We start from the raw sequence: 15457 nt of genomic DNA on the forward strand, positions 1-15457 counted from the left end.
CTAAGCTAAGAAACAGGCAAAATGTGCCGTTGTTTGTTTGCTTTGTTCCTCCTTATGAGATTTGGCAAACCATTCCTCTAAAGAATTTCCAAAATTAAATACAGCAACAGCATTAGCAAACATGCTTTTCCTGAGCATCGCGATGAAAGCCGTTTTTCCTCAGCGCATGAGTGCGATCCAAAGCAGCAGATGGGTCTAATTTTGTCCTTGATCCAACATGCCGACTTTCCAATTGCATATTAGCATGTTCATATGTCACCAAGGAACATTTTCTAATTTACAATCGCCTATGAAACTTTTGTCTTTTACACAGATGGCAGCATGTAATGGTGAGCTTGTAACCATGGAGAGCAGTTACAAACAAGCTCTGCATGGAATTCAATTCTCCATCTTGAATTTTACGTCTCATCATTGTCACTCTTACTCTGAATTAGTCTTTAATGTGCATGGAGCACTGTGCTCAGGTCCTATAGTAATTGTCAAGGGGTGGTGGTGTAGAATTAAATTAGAAGGCTTCCTCCCTCTCGTCTTGATGATTGGAGTCCTGCACGGGTCCTGTTTGATAAATCCGCACCCGCTTTATTAACAGCACACCCGACCCGATATTCGGCAGAAACACTCATTTAATTCCATACCCGACCCGCTTGACATGAAAACCGCGACCCAACCCGCACCCGCATTAAATTTCCCACACAAAGTACACAAAAACCATTTCTTTCTTGTGACGCCGATGTTGTGTAAACTAAATAAAACTATACATCAAGTGAAATTCTGCAGTGTATATATGACCATTGGTCCTCTCTTTACCAGCATGAAAATTTATTAAAAAAAAGATTAAATACAGAAAGCAAGCAAATCGTGCTCCCTTTAATATAATCATATAGCTGTCAATCAGATGCAGCACGACTGGCAGTGCTTAAAGGGGCAAGTCACGCAGAAGCCTTTAACGGTCTGCAGACAGAGCGTGAACACTATCACGGCACCGTTAGGAAGCATCACTGTGTTTCCGGATTGAGTCAAAATAATCTTGGACCTATTTGGACCTGGAGCCCACCTGTGCCTACCGCACGTCCGACCCACACCCGACACGTAAATATTATTCCACCTGTTACATCAAATATTAGCGGGTCTCTGAATTGCGTTTCCAATTATTTCTTCATACATGTATTGTATATGCAGGCATTTCTTCTTCACTTGGACTAATCAACAGATTTGATCTGAGAGATTTTACAGTTGAGAATTCAGAACCCCCCCCCCCCCACACACACACACACACACAGAGACGTGCAGACGCACAGACACACCACCTGTCTGTTCTCATAGAGTTTATGGTATGAAAATGTAAATCCTTGAAACTCATTAGCAGGCTCAATTGACAGGTTGATGCATTTTATGCATTGTCTTGTGGATTTCATGTTAATGAAAGACTGGAGTATTGATTGATTGGTGGTTTTTGTGTTGTGAGAGTTTGGATCCTAAGCTTTCTGTGTCAATATTTTCACCACTTACACATCATCTTCATTAAATTGTCTGGAAAGTTTGCCGTATGTGTTTGTGTTGCCATGCTTAGGCTTAAGAGACTCCATAAGCGGCCCATTTTTGGCAAGATTGCTTTAAACTTTGGATGTCTTACAAGAGATGCTAGCCATTTAATCACATTTAATTAGGACTAATATCTTGGCATCTATGACAGTGACACACTGTAGACAAGTTTAATTACTTGTTTTTTTGTTTTTGTTTTGTTCTGTTTTGTTTCATTTTGTCTGCCCACAAATTATAACAACTTCAACTCTACAAGAAGAGTTGAATCATTATTACAAGGGGAGTTCGAATATTGGTTTCCTTTAATAATATGCAAAGTATGTAAGACACCACCAAAAAAGAAAAATCCAAACCACAACGATGACCTCCAAAATACCAGTTTGAAAATATAAATCAGGTTAGACACTTTCCAAGATAATATCTGTGGACTCTCTTTTCATCCGTAAATAAATTAGTCCACATAGGAAAAATTCATGAGTAGGCTGTTTGCTCACAACACAAGAGCTCTAAGTCCAGGTAAACAAAAAAGTAAAAAGATGATACTCAACAGTCCTTTTCTCGCTTGGTGGTAGGTGGGAAGTTTAAAGTCCTGATGAAAAAACAATGTCCACTGAAATAAAAAGAATAAATCCACTGGATCAGAGCCGTACAAAAAAGAAAAAAGGTGTCCTTCAGCGGTAAAAGGTCTCCAGAGTAGACTCCAAAATGTGCATCATAGTCTAGAGCGGGCACACATGAAAGAGCTCCCAAAGTCAATTTATCATTAATCTCTTTTTACTCAGAGTTAAGTCTCATTTACCTTTACTCTGACCATTACTCAGAGCTGTTAGCAAACCCATGCCAGCTCACCAAACACCCTCTACCTCAAAATGGCCGCCCTCCTCCTTTAAGGTCAACCCATCACAATAAGAGTCCTCAGAGGCCAACAAAAGTTCAATTCAATTCAATTCAAATTTATTTGTATAGCGCTTTTCACAATACACATTGTTTCAAAGCAGCTTCACAGAAAGTGCATTTCATAAATGTACATTGAAAAATGTTAGAAAAGAGAATGTTAAAAAAATGTTAGGATAAGTTAATCAATCATGTATTATTTTAGGCCATAACAACGCTGGCGTTGAGTCGTCTCTTCACAGGCGTCGAGTCGTCTCATCACAGGGGCAGCTGAAGTCTCCATCAGAGGCTGGATACAAACTGGAGCTGACGAACTAGTTACCTCGGGACTAGTGTCCCGAGATCACAACAGAAAAGCAGATGGGAAATAATTAGCATAGCTGCTGTTCAGAATATTAATGCTGTTGGTGCGATTTAACTGTAGTATAAAACTTATTTATAATGTGAATGCTTGGCTAAAGAGATGCGTCTTTAATCTAGTTTTAAACTGGGACAGCGAGTCTGAACCTCGAACAATATCCGGAAGACTATTCCAGAGTTTAGGAGCTAAATGTGAAAATGCCCTCCCTCCTTTAGTGGACTTAGATATCCTAGGAATGACCAGAAGCCTCGAGTTTAGTGATCTTAAAGAGCGCGATGGATTGTAGGGCGATAAAAGATCCGTTAAATACACTGGAGCTAACCCATTTAGGGCTTTATAGGTCAGTAGCAATACTTTGTAATTGATACGGAACTTAATAGGTAACCAGTGTAGGGATGATAAAATTGGTGTTATATGATCATATTTTCTTGACCTAGTAAGAACTCTAGCAGCTGCGTTTTGGACTAACTGTAGTTTGTTTATCGATGATGCAGGACAACCAGCTAATAAAGCATTACAGTAATCTAGTCTCGAGGTCATGAATGCATGAACTAACTTTTCTGCATCAGAAATAGATAGCATGTTACGTAGCTTGGCAATGTTTCTAAGGTGGAAAAATGCCGTTCTTGTAACATATGAAATATGACTTTCGAAAGACAAGTTGCGGTCTAATATAACACCCAGGTCTCTTACTGTAGTGGATAAAGCGACAGGACATCCTTCCAAGTTAAAGTTGTATTGTGAGAGGTTTTGTGGGCAATTTTTTGGACCAATAAGTAACACCTCCGTTTTATCTGAATTTAATAGCAGAAAATTACACGTCATCCAGTGTTTAATATCATCAACACACGCTGTCAGTTTAGATAATTTAGCGTTTTCATCTGGTCGTGATGAAATATATAATTGAGTGTCATCAGCATAACAGTGGAAATTAATTCCATGTTTTCTTATAATATTACCAAGTGGCAGCATGTATATAGAGAATAGCAGAGGGCCTAGCACGGATCCTTGCGGCACCCCATAGTCTACTGATGTTATCTTTGATTTTTTCCCCCTAATTCTCCCTCAGACAAAAAAAACACATGTAAACGTTCCAAATTAACATACATGCAAAAAAAACCAACATTGATCATTTAGGTATGCCACCTGTACATATACCAGGACCTATTCCCACATATAATGAACATAGTGCAGAGTTTTACTGTAAGAGTGTTACAAAATCAACATTTCACATCACATTCTTTGTTTGTTAGTCTCTGTTTGTGAGACTGTTTTGAATTGATCTGGAGGTTGTTTCACCTGGTCAAAAGTCAAAGTTCTTATAAATGAGTTGTTGTGTCTTGCTCGATTTGAGTTTTTTTTTGTAGAATGCCATCATAAATAGAACTATACTTCACAGTAATTTTATGTGAATAAACAGATATTCATCATCTTTTACTTGTCAATGTGGACTGAAATGTCATCTTCAGTGCCACTGTAAAATGATTCTAATCACCCCTCTCCCTCTCACTGTTTATAGCATTTAAACATCAGAACACTTACAGATGATGTGGTAAGAGTCCTTTATTCAGGTTTCACTCTTTTTTTTATTCTCTGTCTTGTTCTTCATTAACAACAGCTTACATTTATAATTCGATTCCTTCTCACTGATATTTCTAACCCCATATCTGTTTGAGGACCCATGCCTAACACAGTGTTTCAGTCTCATAACCGCAGCATTTCAATCACAGTCAGCTTAGGTAAAAAAAAGAAATCTATTTATCTATAAATTTTACTAATCTATCACTAATGCAAATGTACTATGACCAAGTACCAAGTACATGACAAGTGCTTTCTTTCTTGCATGTCTAACACCTTGAGGACAGCCTCTTTTCAAGCATGTCATAGGGCTGCTAGATTTATGGCAAAAAATCATAATCACAATTTTGGTCCATGTTGAAATCATGATGTTTTTTTTTAACACGATTTTATTTCATGATGTGAGTTAAATGTCAGTGAAATTTCACAATTATTGATACTTCAGCAAAAATGAATACTAGGTTACATTAATGTAAGTAAAAAGTCCTCCCAAACAGTTAAAGGTGCAGTGTGAACTTCAGTGGCATCTAGTGGTGAGGTTGTGAATTGCATCACCCAATGCTCACCCCTCATTTTCGGAGCACATAGAGAAGCTATGGGGCTGACACAGGACAAAAATGTCGTTGTTGGAGAAAGCAGAGTGACTAGCGCTCTGTAGAGAAGTTTGTTCTTTTAGGGCTACTATAGAATCATGACAGCGCAAAATAGGGATGGGCATTTTTGTCAATTTCTAATTTCGATCATCGATAGGTCTCAAAAACGAGTACTCGGGGGCGGGGCATGTGCAGGGCGCGGGGCATGCCCGTCATTGAGATAATGAAAACTCTTATGAAAATGGTTGTGGACAAATACAAACGTGACATGAAAACAGGTATATGAAAACATGAACATATAAAACAAAAAATAACTGCTAGATTATGATGCATAAATGTCTTTGAAAAAGAAACTATTTTATAAAATGACCGTCTCAAATAGTCAGTAAGATCGAGCATTGCCTTTGAGCTGAAACCGTGAAATAACACCACCCTGCAGAGCTTGCTAACTGGTTAATAAACTCAACCAAACGCACCCTATATAAATATTAATATGAAGATTATTATGAACCTATTACGACATAAATCAACATAAAAGGACATGAATGCGCACGTGAACTTCAGCGTGCTAGATTTTACAGGCTATGGTTTGAAACGGAACATTTTGAATGCGCTCTTCCCTTAACAACGCTGATACACGGACAACGAAAGCACACAGAAACTACATTTTATTAAAATCCTGTTCTCATTATAATGCTTTGACAGATTGACTCTGCACATCATGCACTTAATTTTATTATTCATGATCGAAGCGTTTACAGACATCACTGCGCGTTTTCGAACTCATAACGAAGAACAGTATAGCACTGCTGCATTAATAATATCAATGAGTCTGAGAAAGAAATAGCATATCTAAAAAGAATATGACTGTCTCTAAACCATCATGTCGAGCATGAAATATGCGTTTGAGCTGAAACTGAAGAGAATGAACAACAGCCGGTATAACGGCAGCGCTTTTCTAGCTTAAGCTCAACCAAACGCTTCTTATATTAGATTAATCAGATAGACAACATAAAAGTAATCTTACAACGTGCATCTGCAGAAAAGGACGCGAATGCGCACATGAACTTCACGCGCTAGTCTGAGTGTTCCCGTTAGTTTCTCTGTGGATCAGCTGATACCTGATATCTGAGCACAGATCATTTACAGCATTCTATTTCCATCGTGTTTTCATTATAATGCTATGTTGGCTATGACAGATTGGCGCTGCACGTCTTGCACTAACCATTCAATGATCACAGTGATTCCAGACATCACTGCAGTGCGCGCCTCAGTTTCACTTTATTTCGCCACGGTCTGGACTCTGGAGGCGTGCTGTATAACGCTAACCAATCAGACCTCCGGTACCGCGCAAAACGACGCAATAACCAATAAAAAAAGAGACAAATATATTTTTTTCAGGGCGATAATCGTTCTCATGATCGATGATCGCTGTCACGTTCGAGTACTCGATTACTCGACCACTGTTGCCCATCCCTAGCGCAAAATGATGATTTCACTGTAAGGGGACCCGTGGTGTATGGAGATAGAAATGGCTCATTCTAAGGTAATAAAAACATAACGGTACATTATGTAAGGTCTTTATACTCTACTGAAAACATAGTTATGTATATTATATTAAATTTCTGTCAATAGATCCTCATAAATACTCCACACTGAACCTTTAAAGAAGACAAGTAAACCGACAAAAAATACAACTGAAAAAAACAAACAAATTAACCCCTTAAACCAGAAGTGTGCACCTCTTTGTACACCACGCGAAGAAAAAAAAATATTAATCAAATTACTAAGCAACCACTGAATGTAATAACACAAGGTAACAATAGGTATCATTTTAAAGCTTAGAATCTCCGCTTTTCAATGCATCTATCCATTTTGATCAACTCTTAAAGAGCGAGTTGTTCCTCTAAAAACTAAGGCGCCACTTAGCTGCAAAAAAACAAATTGTCAAATTTTCCAAAACTACTGCATTGATCAACACAAAATAGGTGTCATTTGAAAGCTTAGAGTCTAAACTTTGCAATGAATGTAGCCATTATGATTATCTCAAGTAATAACAGTTATTTGCTGATAAATGGAGATTTTTTTTTTTAAATATTAAAAACATCATACAGCTCAGATAGTCATGTCATGTGTAATTTGAAAGGTCTCATGGGACACAACAAGCCTAATTGTTTTGGGCTTTGACTAAACTTGAGTGAGTTTTTGTAAGTTAAGACCTGTAAGTAAATAACGGCATTCACATGGCGTTTTTTCACTCGTAACTTCATGAAATGTGGAAAATGGCACATTGTTATTTACAGCAGATTCTCACTATTAAAAAAGCCCAAAGTCACCATGATCTGTCTCTTAGATCTAAAGATATTCCTCATGGAGTTATAACACAAAAAATAGCAGAGATGTACATGAGCGGCGTAAAAAAATAAAAGTTGATAGACTTGGTGTTTTTGCTGGTAACTTCATGAAACATGCTCCGATCGTTAAAATTGGTACGTCCTTATTTACAGCAGTCTCTCACGATTAAAAAGAGACAAGTCACCATAATCGTCACTTAGATCTAAAGATGTCCTTCATAGGGATGCACCGAATATTCGGCCACCGAAAATTTTCGGCCGAAAATGCCCCAAAAGTGCATTTTCGGTTTTCGGCCGAAAGACTTTTATCACCGAAACAACATGGCCGAAATGTTGTGATGACGCAAACAGAAACCGCGACCTGCACGTGCTTGTCTGAAGCAACATGTCTGCGGTGTGGACGTATTTCAGTATATCTAAGAAACACCCACGTCTGCTCCATGCACACGAGAGCTCATGTTCTCGATTAGAAGAGGACTAGACTTCACTGTGAAACCGAACGCAATCTTTAACAGTGGGCATGTTTTAAGCGCGGAACACACTTCAATCTGGCGGCAGCGCGCGCGCGTGAACGCGATCATCTGCGAGCGCGATCGATCATCTCTTCCTTAAGAATAAACATGAATGAACATCTAAGGTGTGTTGAGGATACAGTACAACTTACCGTCACGTATCATATGTGGTGTAATCGCTCAGTCAGTGTTTCAACGGCAGAAAGACCTCTATATAACTGCTGTAAACTAAACAGTCATGTAGCATCACATTTACCTCAGTCATTCAGTGTCCACATCTGTTAGTTCACTAGAGAAATCAACTCTTTCACTAAATATATGACCTATATTAGCCGTTATATTCATTATATTCTACTTAACCTGTTAATGATATCTTGATTATTTCATTTATGTTTAAATAAAATGACAGACACTGTGTTTAAATGATTATATTTCAACAACGAATTGGATAAAAAACTATTTTATAATTAGATTTAGAAGTTATTGCAAAAACTGCCTTATGTGAAGTGTACATGTTTGTGTACTATGTTATTTGAGTGTTGATTATTAGACCTAAAAATACATAGCAAATTAATTTAGGCTAATAGTTTGGGCTCTGTTGTTAACCTTTAATATTAATGTGCAAGTAAGGGCTCCCTATATAGTTTACAGAAAAATATCTTCAATAAACTTTTAGTTATAATTTAATTAATTTAAGGACAGATACTTTTTTTTTTTCAGTAAACCAATAAAAATAAATTAAAAGCCATTTTGTAAAACTGCTGTACCGAGCCGTCAGTTTTGTGTACCGTTACACCCCTATTCTACAGTTAACATATGGGCTATGGCAGTCTTTGATACACTATTATGTTGAAGGCCTACAGAGAAAATTTTCACTTTTTTTTGCACTTGTTCTGAATGCACTTTCTTGTAGTCCTACAGAGAAAATTTTTAAATGCACTAGACCTAAATGCACTTTGTTTTTATGAGAGAACATTTAATTTAAAAACCTTTCTGTAGGCCTGTACATTATTATTTAATGTACAAATGAGTGGGGTCAAGTTAAACATTTTAGTTTGAATTTTATTTTATACTGTGCATTGTTGCAATGTGCTAAATAAATATTGGCATAACTTGTAATTGATTTATTCTTTGAAACTTTAATATTAATGTATGCAATTGCAATGCCTTGATTTTAGTAAAGTTAGTACACAGTCATAGCCATAAATGCAATGGTACTAATAATTGGCATAATTTCTTTCGGTGTTTCGGTTTTCGGCTTTCGGCCTTGGTTTCCTCTTTTTCGGTTTTCGGTTTCGGCCAAGAATTTTCATTTCGGTGCATCCCTAGTCCTTCATAGAGATGCAACACATATAACATCACAAGCACACATTAGCTAAGTAAACAAATGTAGCTTTAAAGTGGTGTTTACGCTTGCAACTTTATGAAACTTGCTCAGATCTTTGAAAATTGGTACGTCCTTATTTAAAGCAGACTCTCACAATTAAAAAGAGACCAAAGCTGAAATGGCATTTCAACATATTTATGTGTAAGCTCTTTACTTCAGAAGTAGGGATGGCGAAAACTAAAAATTTTCTTGACCGACTACCGAGCCTCATTAGCCGGTTGAAACCGGTTAACCGATAACAGCCGCAAGCCGCGCCTGCAATTTCGCAACTGTCGCATCTCTCTGCCGCTCTGCCTCCCTCTCTAACACACACACTGTCCCGGCGCCGCCGCCTGCCTTCCACTCACGTCACTTTTTTTAAAATTCCCTACAGTCCCGCAAACGCGGCGTCGAGGAGCTTGTTTGTAATCGGAGGACAAATGGCTCCTTAGTTTTGAAATGGTTTGGGTACAAGGTGATCGCGTTGAAAATAAAGGCATTTGTCTAGCGTTAGAAGCTCATTTGAAACATTGGCACGGCTCATTTAAGAAAATGACAGCTCCGAAGAGACGCCGCTTTAGTACGAGGTAGTGCTAACAATAATAAAGAAAGATGATGATCAACACCTTATGTGTTACCACTGAAATGTAGATGTAATATATTTCCAAATGTAAGCCCATCTTATGCGGAATGTTGTCTAATAGACTGCAACACGATAAAACCAATGGATAAAACGGACACCTTCAGAATGCGTAAAAGACGCACCGGTCAAGGCAGGTCTGCGTGCGTGTGTGTGTGCATACATGCACGCGTGCCATGCGTGAGGAAGAGTGACGCCCCAGTCAGACCAGTTGCTTCATTGCAGTTTGGTACAGCAGAAATGCATACATTAATTTTCAATAGAACGCTGCATTTGGCTTGCATCACTTGCATTGCGGTGCATTTTAGGCGAAGCATCCGTTCGAAAAATCGCGCCACAACATCACGTCCCGGTGTATACAGTGAATGCATGCTGAAATTATAGTTGCGTGGCTACATAAAAGTTTTAGCATATGTGATGCATTGCCGCGATTGGTCTGACTGGCACGTGAGAGAGACAAGGGTGCATGCTTGTGTGTTTGTGTGTGTGTGAAGGGGTTCTTTTTCTTTACGCTATAATCTCTTGCAATTGAACGTGAATACGTTTACTACTAGCTAAACTAAACATCATAATAAAATTCGTTTTCATAATAAAAACATCATATCTACTCAAACCGCATCACGACATCGCTACAAATACAGTATGGGATTAAAATCAGCGAACATCAACGTAAAGGCTTAAGCTACGTTTCCATTGAAGTCGTACTGCTGTGGAATGCCAGGTCTACTTTGCAGTAGACACATTGCACCTTGTTCTCTTCTTTTTTTAAGAATGTAATGATCCCAAACTTTAGACATTCTCTGCCGTTTATGGACATCTTTACTCTCCGCCATTGCGCCAACTAAATTCAAAATGTATCACGTGCTATGCTGTGCTTCCTGAATATTGAACAACGGTCCGTGTGAATCAGATCCCTGCGTGTATAGTGTGCGTCATAGGAATTTAACGAGGCTTCGAGGCAGAGTTTTTGCCTCGAGGAATTTTTGTAATCGAGTTAATTGAGTAACTTGATGAATCGTTTCAGCCCTAGTAACCTGTAAGAAAACCCTTTAGCAAATGCAAAATCTAGCTAACAATTTAATTTAGCAAATATTGCAGTAATTGTTTTTGTATGATTTTTTTATTTTTTTTATTTCTTTTGTAAGTATGAAACAAAGATGGCACTGAGCTGAATTCTGAAGCATGTTTTAATTTGTTGTACTGGAATGAATTTCATTAAACACAAGTTGTATCAAGCCTGTGCAGCTGGACCCGTTTCCTCTAGCAGCCGCAGAAGGTAATGAAATATTTTGGATGGAGGACTTTAGGTCATGGAGTGGAGCAGTCAGTTAATTTAAACTGCACCTAGACCATCTTATCGATGGAACTCAGTGGCTGTTTTTCACCCTCATGGTGAATAGCACCAAATTTGGCATTTAGCACTGCAAACACCTCCATCCTTCCTTCGATGTCCTATCTTCCTTCTCGCTTTCCACACTTCTGCCATACTTACTCACTTTTCATCCCTTTCCTCTTCCCTCAATACATTTTAATCTCTCTCTCTCTCTCTCTCTCTCTCTCTCTCTCTCTCTCTCTCTCTCTCTCTCTCTCGTAAGATCACTCTTGTTGTCTTAAAATGTTTAGTTTCTTTTGCATTATCGATTGGCATCAAAATGTGTTTTTGTTTTGTGTTGGTTTGGTATCGATTCTCAGTCTCTAGTTGCCAGAGGGAAGGTAGACCCAGGAACAGGGTAATCAGGATTATGATGAGGTAGACACCGCTGGGACACTCCTTTTCTATCTCTCTATCATGCACATGCACCCTAAAGTCAGTTTCGGTCTGAAATGAACATATGACTGGATTGATTAATGAGTGAAATGAATAAGACAAGAGAAAAAATGAATGACAAATTGAGAAAAATGTAAATGAGCAGATGCAATCTTGGTAGTGGTTAACTGACATATTGCCAGTCTGTATTTTTTATATATTTTTTTTATTACTGACTGGCTGATACATTTTTCTAATAAAATGCGAACAGGAGGAGAATTCATTGGACATGCACAGTAAAAAAAACGTATTTTACAGACTGTAAGTCGCTCCGGAGTATAAGTCGCATCAGTCAAAAAATGCATCATGACGAGGAAAAAAACATATATAAGTCTATATCTGACTATAAGTTGCAGGACTAGCCAAACTATGAAAAAAGTGCGACTTATAGTCCGGAAAATACGGGTAACTGGTAGAAATTTGTCAACTGGTAGAGATTTTGGACTATTGTCTCCAAAATTGTCTCTATTGTGGTTACTTTCACGTGACGGTGTTGTGATACGCAGTCATGAAATCGAATCGTTTGCATGCGTTTTTAGGTTATGCGGTTTAAAAACAAGTGGCAAAAGACAGCTCATTTTGCTATATGCGCGTGCTGTCAGAGAGACTTATTTATTTATTTATTTATTTTAAATGAATAGAAATTTCTTCCAATGTTATGCATTTGTTTTTACTATCTTTTAAATGATCTAGTGTGATATGTCGGCCACCCTGCTCTCTAAGATATCTGTATCAGGCATAAAAAAAATCTATATCTTTTGAAAAGGAATTCTTTGGAGAAAATGCGCAGAATTTGTAGGGTGGCAGAGTGGTGGAGGACATGTTTTCTATAAGTGAATCATGTCCTTAGATAATGGAGGGCTTTTGTCCAAGTGAGGGCTGATGTTTGGTCATGGTAGAAATGTGTTTTGGTGCTGAGAGGCTGAATTACCGAAGAGGGGTCTGGTGAAGTGATCAGAAGAGGAATGAAGTGGAATGGAGCCATTAGGAACATCAAAGTGTATGTTGCCGCAAAAGGGAGAGAGATTGCATGAAAGTAAGCTGCAGACTCCCTCATAAACACCTAAACAGCCCTGAAAAGCACTTCATCATCTAGATCAGCTTGCGTCGGCTGCGGTATGATGCCTGTTGTTGTTATCGAGGTACCGGCTGCACATATTTATTTATCTATTCACCGGTAACGAGTGTGGAATAGCAAAGCGCTTCTTCCCTCCGCTGGGGATGAATCTCTGTGATTAAACTGATCAGTGCCATCACTCAATGTAGCAAAGAGACGCTTTAGGGCAGCGGCAAACCAAATTAGACAGATGAGGGTGTCGTTTGGTATCAGACACCACACATTTGCTCCCTGCATCGGCTCTGTGCACTGTAGTCGCTAGCTACACTCTGATCTACTGCTTGTGTTTAATTAATTTTATATCAGTGTCATTGCTGATTATCTCAGCGTGTTGCTCTCCTTCTTGCCGAGATAATGCGCAATGGGTGGCGTCGGCAAAAAAATATTCTCGAAGATAACTGTTGCCAATTCACCCACCCCTAGAAAGAAAGGGGACAAGGCCCCTGAAAATAAACCACCTACCTTTTCAGCCAATGCTGACATCTCAATCTCCCATCATCTCCCTGTTGCGCCCACTGGCCCAGGGAGAGAAAACAGCTCTCTGACAAATCTAATCCAATTAGGAAATCATTATCTGTGTGATGCGGGGGCCCACCACCTCGATATAAATCGACGGCGAGTTACACTGTCTCTGCGGACGCTCTTCGTTAGGAATGCTGAATGTGAAGCTGACAGACTTCTAATGAAAGTCTGCTTGCAATAAGGAAGCTATAACTGATCATAAACAATGTTCGCAGGGTTGAAATGGGTGTTTGATAAAGACCTGAAAGCTTTTGAACTTCAGTTCAGGCTGATCTTTTGAAGCCATTAGTAGATATGTACAAGACACCTGTGCCTTATAGATTTGTTGTCTTGTTACGAGGATTTAACCTCACAGCCTGTAGAACTATCAACACAGATTATGTTCTGCATGTTTGATTAGCTTCTGCAATGTTGGTCACATCTGAGCTTTTCTATAGTAAAAAAAAAAACATTTTTTTTTACTATAGAAAATATTCACACTCTGTAACTCCATATAATAATATTGAAGTGATTTTACTATGGCTACAGAGAGCAGCAAGCACGAAGTTGTCATGGCAACCAGATACATAGCGCATAGATTACTTGTAAGTGCCCATTTTGAATCCTTGTATCAGTCGTTCAGTGTTTTTTTTTTATTTAATAATGAAAGTATAAAAAAAACAGCTCGTTTTTCAAGAAAACGAAAAACGAGAAAAAATAGTTTTTTTTTTTTTTTTCAGAGGTAGAAAATTGAATAAACATTGGCCAAAACAGTATTCGATTTCTACATGTGGGTGGGAATTATACGCCCGTTTCTGCTGATTGGTCAACCGAAGATCAAACTGTTCCGTTATCAGTTCTTCCTCAATTCCACTCAGCAGAATAATAGTCCTGCGCTGATACAGCTGTACGGCTTCTTAACGCGTTTAGTGCAACTACATTTCATATTTTTCTCACCAAACAACCTGACTAACGAATGGCTCAACACAACCCGTACCGGGGCAGAGCCTAGACAGGGCTTTCTTCTGTGTAGAAATAAATTCATCTCTTTGCATCAGCTGGCAGGATATATGATGGCTGTCATAGCCTACTTTGGTTAAATTAATTAATTAAATAAATAAACTAATACAAAAAGGAAAGAATAGAACAACAGAGATATTAAAATACATACTTTTATTTTATGATTTATGCCTTGTGTTTTATTAAAATTGATTATAATTGATATCTCAAAAGGTTGCTTATGTGCAGCCAATGACCTCCATATAATTGGGCTTAGTTAATGTTGGTGGGCGTAATGAACACAATATATAGTTTATAATGCATTTATTATTTATAATGCATTATAAAGTGCTAAACTTAGAAATGAATGCTTTGAAAATGCACTATAAACACAATATTTTAAGTTAGGCTTTTAATGAGCTAATTTTACTCTTTAAAACCAACATCTTTTGGGTTGTTAACCGCCAAAATGCAGGTTCATCATGTGACAACTTCTCATGCAAATGAGATTGGAGGAGACGTTAGAGTTTGATTGGTTTTATTAATATATTTACAAAAGAAAAAATCGAAATGTATTAAAATACTTGCATTACATGCATATTTATTCTCAAGTTAAAAATAGAATTTATTTGGAAAACTATATAGTAGCATTATTCAGTCCGCTCGAGGGACCAGCCCCCCCGCCCATAATAATTTATTATTATAAATAATAACATAAGGATAACATGTTATTACAATAATATGAGGAAGGAATGTGTTTTTGCAGAAAGTAATATTTTAAGTAGCGAACACAGTTTGCACATAATTGTTTTCTTTATTATTTATTATTCAGTGATTTACACTGTTTTACAGTGTAATATTTATATTGTAAACCTTTTTTACACTTCCTGTTTTACAAACAAAATGCAGAATATACAAAAACATTAATATTGTGTCTTTAGTGTCACATGATCCGTAGAAATCATTCTAGTATGCTGATTTAGTGCTCAAACAACATTGTTTATTATCATTAAAAACAGTTGCGCTGCTTAATGTTTTTGTGAAAACTGTGATGCATTTTTTTCAGGATTTTTTGATGAATAGAAAGTTCAAAAGAACAGCATTTATTTGAAATAAAAATCTTTTGTGACATTGGAAATTTTGAATTGTAGTGTATATTTTGTATGTAAATGGAGGAAAAAAACAGTATAAAA

General features: G+C 37.7%; 1 protein-coding gene across 1 annotated transcript in view; it reads left to right on the top strand.

Moving 5' to 3' along the window:
• The window catches only part of diaph3 (diaphanous-related formin 3), a 429281-nt gene that overhangs the window by 26857 nt on the left and 386967 nt on the right, over positions 1-15457 (top strand). The gene's annotated exons all lie outside the window — the stretch shown is intronic.

Source organism: Gobio gobio (genome assembly GCF_949357685.1).
Source record: "Gobio gobio genome assembly, chromosome: 19".
NCBI classification, from domain to species: Eukaryota; Metazoa; Chordata; class Actinopteri; order Cypriniformes; family Gobionidae; genus Gobio; species Gobio gobio.